The sequence below is a fragment of the Ursus arctos genome, unplaced genomic scaffold, assembly GCF_023065955.2.
Source record: "Ursus arctos isolate Adak ecotype North America unplaced genomic scaffold, UrsArc2.0 scaffold_23, whole genome shotgun sequence".
NCBI classification, from domain to species: Eukaryota; Metazoa; Chordata; class Mammalia; order Carnivora; family Ursidae; genus Ursus; species Ursus arctos.
Window position 1 is genome coordinate 39,372,303 of NW_026622908.1, and position 7,798 is coordinate 39,380,100.

Here is a 7,798-nt window from a genome sequence, read left to right on the forward strand (position 1 = left end):
TCAAAGCCCAGAAATCGTCACTGATACAAAGCACTTACTCAGGTTTCTGCAGCTTCACGTCCGTTCATTTGCATGTCTGTATAGTTTTATGCAACTTTATTTCATGGGTAGCTTCATGGAATCACCACCATTATCAAGATACAGAATCATTCCCTCACCAGAAGTCAGCCTCGGGCCACCCCTTTTGTAGTCATACCAGCTGTGTCACCCCCATTCCTAATCCCTGGCAAGCATTATAATTCTGTGATTTCAAGAATATTCTAGAATCTTATGTCACCATTTTATAATGTCTAATCTTTTGAAATTGGCTTTTTTCGCTCAGTAGAATTCCTCTCTTGTGTGTATCAATAGTTAGCTCCTTTTTATGACTGAGTCGTAGTCCTGAAGGTACTGCAGTTTGTTTAACTTTTTACCCATTGAAGGACATGTGGGTTGTTTCTGATGTTTGGAGAATTTGCATGAAACTGTTATGAACATCTGTGAACAGATTTTCACAGTTATTTAGTAAGAGCACATGGACCATATTCAGTTCTTGGTGTGACAGGTGCATCCTCACTGATGAGGGAAATCCCACCATCTCTCTCTGCTTCTCAAAAATGGGGACCTCAGTCCACCTTCTCTCACTTTTGGACCCTAAGAGGAGAGGAAAAGGAAGAGATTCAGCTGCTTGACGATGGACACACAGGTGTGCAGGAATTTGCATCTGTCTAAATGAGCCCTGGCCCATTTGATGAAAGTATCTCCATACTGAACAGAGCAAATGTCATGCAAGAGTTGGAAATAGTGGTTTTGATGGACTGGAGCAGTAAAAAGGGAAGATGAGGATGCCCAGTATTGATCCTTTGAAAAGACAGTACTGATTCTAGAATGGGAGGGGGGAAGGAGATTGTATAGTAAATAAATGGAGTAGCACCTCAGCAAGAGCCTGAGTGAAGATATATGGGTGCTCTACTACCCATGTTACTGCATCATTTCTATACTTTTGAAGTTATTTTCAAGTACAAAGTTAAAAATCGTATTCCTGAGGCAAGAATGGATTGTGCTGAACACAGGCTTTGTCCAGGTCCCTGATGAGGAGGATGTTGAGCCTCTTTCCACATGTCTGTTGGCCCTCTGGATGTCTCTTGCCCATTTTTTAATTGGATTGTTCGTTTTTTGTAGTGTCCAAGAGAATATTCTCAACAACATGTTTTCCTCCTTTTTTTGTCTTTAGTAGAGTTTGTTGTTCACAACAACATTGGGCAGAAAATGCAGAGTTCCCACGTATTTCCTACTCATGCACAGGCACAGCCTCCCCCACTATCAACACTATCCACTATCAACATCCCTCACTGGGTTGCACAGGGCGAACCTCCATGGACGCATCCTTATCACCCAAAGTCCATAGTTTACATTAGGTTCATTCTTGGTGTGTTACAGCCTATGCCTTTTGTGAAATCTGTGTGATGAGCACTCCCTCTTAGAGTACAGAAGAGTTTCATGCCCTTCAGGTCATCCGAGCTCTCTTCCTTCCTTCCCCTCCCCAACCCCTGACAACCATGGCTCTTTTTAACGTCCCCATAGTTTTGACTTTTCCAGAATATCTGCCACTGAATGCAGAGATCCAGCAGAGCCCTAAGTCCCTTGGAGACGCCAGAGCCACTCGATGGGAGCAGCCTGAGCTCCTGAACGACTGGATGTGGTCAGGATGTGTCATGGACAGGCCACTGAGAGCACCCTGCTCCAGGTCAAAGTGACAATTATTTAGAATGTTCAGCAAGGGGGCACCTGGGTGTCTCAGTCGGTTGAACATCTGACTCTTGGTTTTAGCTCAGATCACGATCTCAGGGTTGTGAGATGGAGACCCGTGCTCAGCGCCGAGTCTGCTTATCGCTCTCCCTCCTCTTCTTCCCCTATCCCTGCTCTCTATCTTCCCCTATCCCAAGCGTGCACATGCTTGCTCTCTCTATCACTCTCCCAAATAAATAAATAAAATCTTTAAAAAAAAAAGCCGAGATGCCCTTCAACAGATGACTGGATTAAGAAGATGTGGTCCATATATACAGTGGAATATTAGCCATCAGAAAGAACAATTACCCAACATTTGCAGCAACATGGATGGGACTGGAGGAGATTATGCTAAGTGAAATAAGTCAAGCAGAGAAAGACAACTATCATATGGTTTCACTCACTTATGGGACATAAGAAATAGCAGGGAGATCAGTAGGAGAAGGAAGGGAAGAATGAAGGGGGGGTAAACAGAAGGGGGAATGAACCACAAGAGACTATGGACTCTGGGAAACAAACTGAGGGCTTCAGAGGGAAGGGGAGAGGCGGATTGGGATAGGCCGGTGATGGGTATTAAGGAGGGCACATATTGCATGGTGCACTGGGTGTTATACGCAAATAATGAATCATGGAACACTACATCAAAAACTAGGGATATACTGTTTGGTGACTAACATAACATAATAAAAAATTATTATAAAAATAAATAAATAAATAAATAAATAAATAAATAAATAAATAAAATCTATCTGCAAAGCCAAAAAAAAAAAAAAAAAGATTCTCTCTCTGCCCCTTCCCCCCCCCCCGCTCTCTCTCTTAAAAAAAATAATAATAATAATAAGTCTAGAACATCCAGCAAGGAGGGGGCATGTTATCCATGATATTGTCTAGGAAAACTAGCTCATGATGATCAGTAAAAGCAGTTGACTTTTATTCCATTATGTTGTCATTTTTAAATCCTCCACAAACAGGGCCGCCTGGGTGGCTCAGGCGTTAAGCGTCTGCCTTCGGCTCAGGGCGTGATCCCAGAGTCCTGGGATTGAGCCCCACACAGGGCTCCCTGCTCTGCTGGGAGCCTGCTTCTTCCTTTCCCACTCCCCCTGCTCGTGTTCCCTCTCTCACTGGCTGTCTCTCTCTCTGTGTCAAATAAATAAATAAAATCTTTTTAAAAAATTAATAAATAATAAAATAAATCCTCCACAAACAGGCACCCATTCATTCTCCAAACCCCGTGGGAACACTCCCCCCCACCACCCTCCACCTCCACCACATCATGGAGCATCTCCCCTGCCCTGGCCAAGTGTATTGCACTGAGATAGTCTAATAATTCGCCAGTATTTTTTAATCCACTGAGATAATAAAAAATAAGTAGAAAAATGGAGAGATATATATGTATTTTGGAGGTAAAGGAAGAAGATCAGGGACTCAGAAATGACTTCTGCAACCAAATGGAATAGATTGCTACTTGGCCCTATCTCTGAGCAGAGTATTTTCCAAAATACACAGTCCAACAACTGATAATGGTTTTCAAAGAATTACTTTTAATTGCATTTTTAACATATAGAAATATAAAGTGTGCAGCAATTCTTTTTTTTTTTTTTTTTTGAGAGAGAGAGAGAGGTGGGGGAGGGGCAAAGAGAGAGGGAGAGAGAGAATCCTAAACAGGCTCCATGCCCAGTGCAGAGCCTAATGTGGGGCTCAGTCTCACAACCCCGAGATCATACCCTGAGCCAAAATCAAGAGTCGGATTCCTAGCCGACTGAGCCACCCAGGGGCCCTATTTCATGCAGAAATTCTTAAAACTTGTTTTCCTCTCTCTTCAGTTTCTCTCCCCTTTTTGGTCTTTACTCAAATGTCTCTTTCTCAGTGAGAAGACTAGCATTTTTAGATTTTTCCAAGTCTCAATAGAAGACAGCTGGTTGTACATATTTGCTTCAGTCTTAAATTTTGCAACATCACGTCTGGAAGCCAGATTGCATAGGGGTGAGGAGTAAATGGAAAGTTAAAAAGTGAACAGTCGGTCACCCTCCAGGGTCTTGCAATAGTTGTTCCATTTGTTGGTCGACAGAACCTAAATGTGCTATTTTCTGAAAAGTGTTCTCTAGAATGACTGAGGACAATCCATGTTTACATAAAAACTAAGAGGACTGTCTGACCAGACTCTGGAGAGTCCTTCCACCAGGAATGCGCGTCTCCTAGACACCTCACACTCCCTCCCTCACCTCCTTCAGATCTGGGCTGATCGATGGCCTCAGTGAGTCCTTTCCGGTCTACCTGCTTTGTGTTGGTGTGAATCTATCAATAGTGATGGTATCAGCTAACCATGCCTGGGGCACTCACTGGGCCGGTACCACGTGTAATGATCCCCGACAGACACATTCTACCTGGAGCTGACGTGGTGGCTAGACAGGGCCTGTGGTTCTTGTTACAATTGCAAGAAACACCTCAGCAACACCATCAAGGAACTTCAGAAAACAAGATTGGTTACTCGCAAGTCCAGAAGGGTACACTGCATGCTGGGGGCTGCACGTGGAGGTAGCCGGTAGAGAGAGATTGAGTTCTGACCCGGGGTTCTGTTTTTTTCGGAGTTGAGGGTGGGGTGTCTGCGGTTTCCTGGGTTCACTCTTTAGCGGTGAATTGGAAACATAACAGTGGCAATTAGGGCACCAGGAGGGAAAAGCAGGGTCCCTCAAGCAGTCGTCATCCTTTCTGTGGCCTTGGCCTTAGGCTGATGCTGAATTTATAGACGTGCTCTGGCTTGCACTACCAAACTGGGTCCCCAAGAGGTACGCCAGTGATAGGGGAATGTTGGCTGGGATTCAAAGTCGTTGCAGATAAGCCACAGCATATGACATACCGACTCGACTACACGAAGAACAGGTGGGAAAATGTTTCTAGAGTGCCTTTCCTGTACAACAGTCCAGTGAAAAGGCTTCTGTAGTTATCTAAGGGAAATTTCATAAATAACATTCGCCAGATGTGGGGCTATGACAGCCAGAGTGGTCAGAAAGTAAATAAGACAGCTTGGTTGCTGATACCTTCCAGGCCCTATCTCCATGGTCTAGTCTCTAAGAAAAAGTCTCTTTCCTCTAGTCACTGAGGAAAGAATGTGGTTCTCTCTGTGCAATGCCTGGTGCTTATTCTGTCTCTGGATTCAAAGCTTCAGGCTGGGTGAGATGAGCTTCCAACTGAAGGAAAGCATTGCAGCGTGGCTGACTCCTGGAAGGGCAGCATGAGAAGCTTCTGTAACATCTTCCAGCTCTGTATTGACGAGGAGCCCCCCTGGATCCCAAGAGTGCAGAATCAGGTGAGAGCTAGGTGGTTGTATCAGTGCCCTAGGGCTGCTAGGGCGAAGTGCCACAAACCAGTCAGCTCAAATCAACAGAAAGGTATTCCCTCACAGGTCTGGAGGCTAGAAGTCCAAAATCAAGATGTTGGTAGGGCCAGGCTCTCTCTGAAGACTCTAGGGGAGTCTTGCCTCCCTTACCTCCCCCTAGGTTCTGGATATTGCTGATAATCCTTGGGTTTTTTGGCTTGTAGATATCACTCCCACCTCCACATGGTTTTCTCCTCTGCGTCCAAATTTCCTTCTCATAATCACATTGTTAGACCACCTGTTGTGGCCCAAGTCCCCCAGGTAAACAAAGACACTGTTATCAGATAGGATATGCTGGTGGTTTAAAGGTCATCTCCCAGGAGCAAGGGCAAAGGCCAGATCCTTCTTCGGGTAAGGTTAATCCTTTATGACACAGATTCATTCTGTCCGCAGACTCTCTACATGGTGGAAAAGATGGCCACCAACAGCCCCAAATCGACAGTCTCTCTAATTAGCAACTGCAGTAGACAAAGACTTTCTTTCAGCGTCCAAACTTCAATTCTAGAGAAGTTATATAATTGGCCCTGCTTGGATCACACAGTCACTTTTCGAGCCAACTGCTGTTGCCAAACAAATGGAATACCATGATTGACCAGGTTGGGTTTTTGTGTCCATGTCTATGGCTATGGATCGAAGGTCTACAACCAGGAAAAAAAGAGATGGAAAGGTCAGGACTTGGTCAGTAAATGCCAGCTTCCCCAACTGTTGTCCCCGCTTCCAACTTAAGACCAACCAGAGAAGGCCAACTATGTCCCCCTAACCGATCATATATGATGCCCACTTCCGGTCAGCCTGCCCCCAGCTTCCCCACACCGATAACTTCCAGTCAGAGCACACCTGAAGTTCTCTCCCTTCCTGCCATTGAGTCTCTGCCAAACACAAGTAAGGGTAGCTGATTGCTTGGCTATAGCATGCTCGGAATTAAAAAGGGACCCTGGAGCAGGGGCTGGCCTTCTTCAGCTCTGGAAATCAGAGCATCAGGCCAAACCTTTTTTGCTTTTGCTTCTGTTGCCGGCCCTATCCCCAAGGGGTATGCAGTTCCTTTCAGCTTGTGACAAACCTCACTTCTCTCTCTCACGCCGAGGAACATAAAGTCAGAATGTGAGTGTTTGAGAGTAACTTGGTTGTGGGGTGACTGGATCTGCTGTAATTTTTAAGAAAACCTTTTATTCTTTTTCTTTCTTTCTTTCTTTCTTTTTTTTTAAGTAGGCTCCATGCCCAGCATGGACCTTAAACTCACAACCCTGAGATCAAGGGTTGCACCCTCCAACGGCTGAGCCAGCCAGGCACCCCAAGAAAAGCTTCTATTCTTTTTTTTTTTTAAAGATTTTATTTATTTATGTGACAGAGAGACAGGCAGCGAGAGAGGGAACACAGCAGGTGAGTGAGAGAGGAAGAAGCAGGCTCCCAGCGGAGGAGCCCGATGTGGGACTCGATCCCGGCACGCGGGGATCACGCCCTGAGCCGAAGGCAGACGCTTTAACGACTGCGCTACCCAGGCGCCCCGAAAAGCTTCTATTCTTAATCTTTCATAGCAGCAACTTCCTTTTGACACAGCTCTGAAAAAAGCTTCTCTGCCTTGTGCATTCATTTCCCTTACACTGGTTTTCAAACTCTTTCCCTAAGAAATTCCTAATGATGGAAAAGAGAGAGCTAGTCACTTCCCTTCCCTGGGGAAGTGGAGGCGAGGGAATAATAAATATATTAATAATAATAATAATAATAATAATAATAGCATAACAACAGCAACCCTGTATTACGCATTCACTATGCACCAAGTTAATGCTAAGGACTTGGCATACATTTTCTCATTTCATCTGCGCAACAAACTTGGTTGCCTGGACTGGTTGCTACAGAAGTTGTGGTTCAGAGTTCTATTTTTGTATAAAGTCTGGCCATTGCCCTTCTGAATTCAGTCTCTCAGGAAGGAGTTGTTACCAGTGGAAGAGTCTGTGTTGTGTTTGGAGGTCTCTATTCTTGGATTTCCCAGGAAAGATTTACGTGAGGATCCGCACTGGAATAAAGACCAGCAGAAGGAAAGCAGCAAGCACGGGCGTTTATTAAGCACAGTAGGGTCTCAAGAAGGGGGAGTGGGCAGGCCCAGAGTTGGCAACCGCACTGAGGTTAGGGGTGTCTTTTCTTTTTACGCCTGCAGAGGTAATGGGTCATAGCTAGGGTGATCTCCCACCAAGGTTGTTTCCAATCTTCTAAGGGACTCCTACTGGTTGGCCCCACCAGGTTCTTGCCAGAGTTGTCTTGGCCATCTTCCTCCAGGGAGCGTGGGATGGGAGGGTGGGAGGGGTGAAAACACAATGTAAGTACATTACAATGAAGCTATAAGGTTACCCTGGGGCAGAGGTTGAAGAGGAGAGTGTTAAAAGCCACAACCAGGAGAGTCTCTTGACTCCAGGGAAACAAACTGAGAGTTGCGGAAAGGGAAGTGGGTGGGGGGATGGGATAACGGGGTGATGGGTAGTAAGGAGGGCACATGATGTGATGAGCACTGGGTGTTACACGCAACTAATGAATCATTGAACACTACAACGAAAACTAATGATGTTGGCTAATTGAATTTAAATTTAAAAAAAAAAAAAGCCACAGTCAGGCTTCTAATGTGCCATCTATTTATCACCACCTTTGACTCCAGCTTCTAAC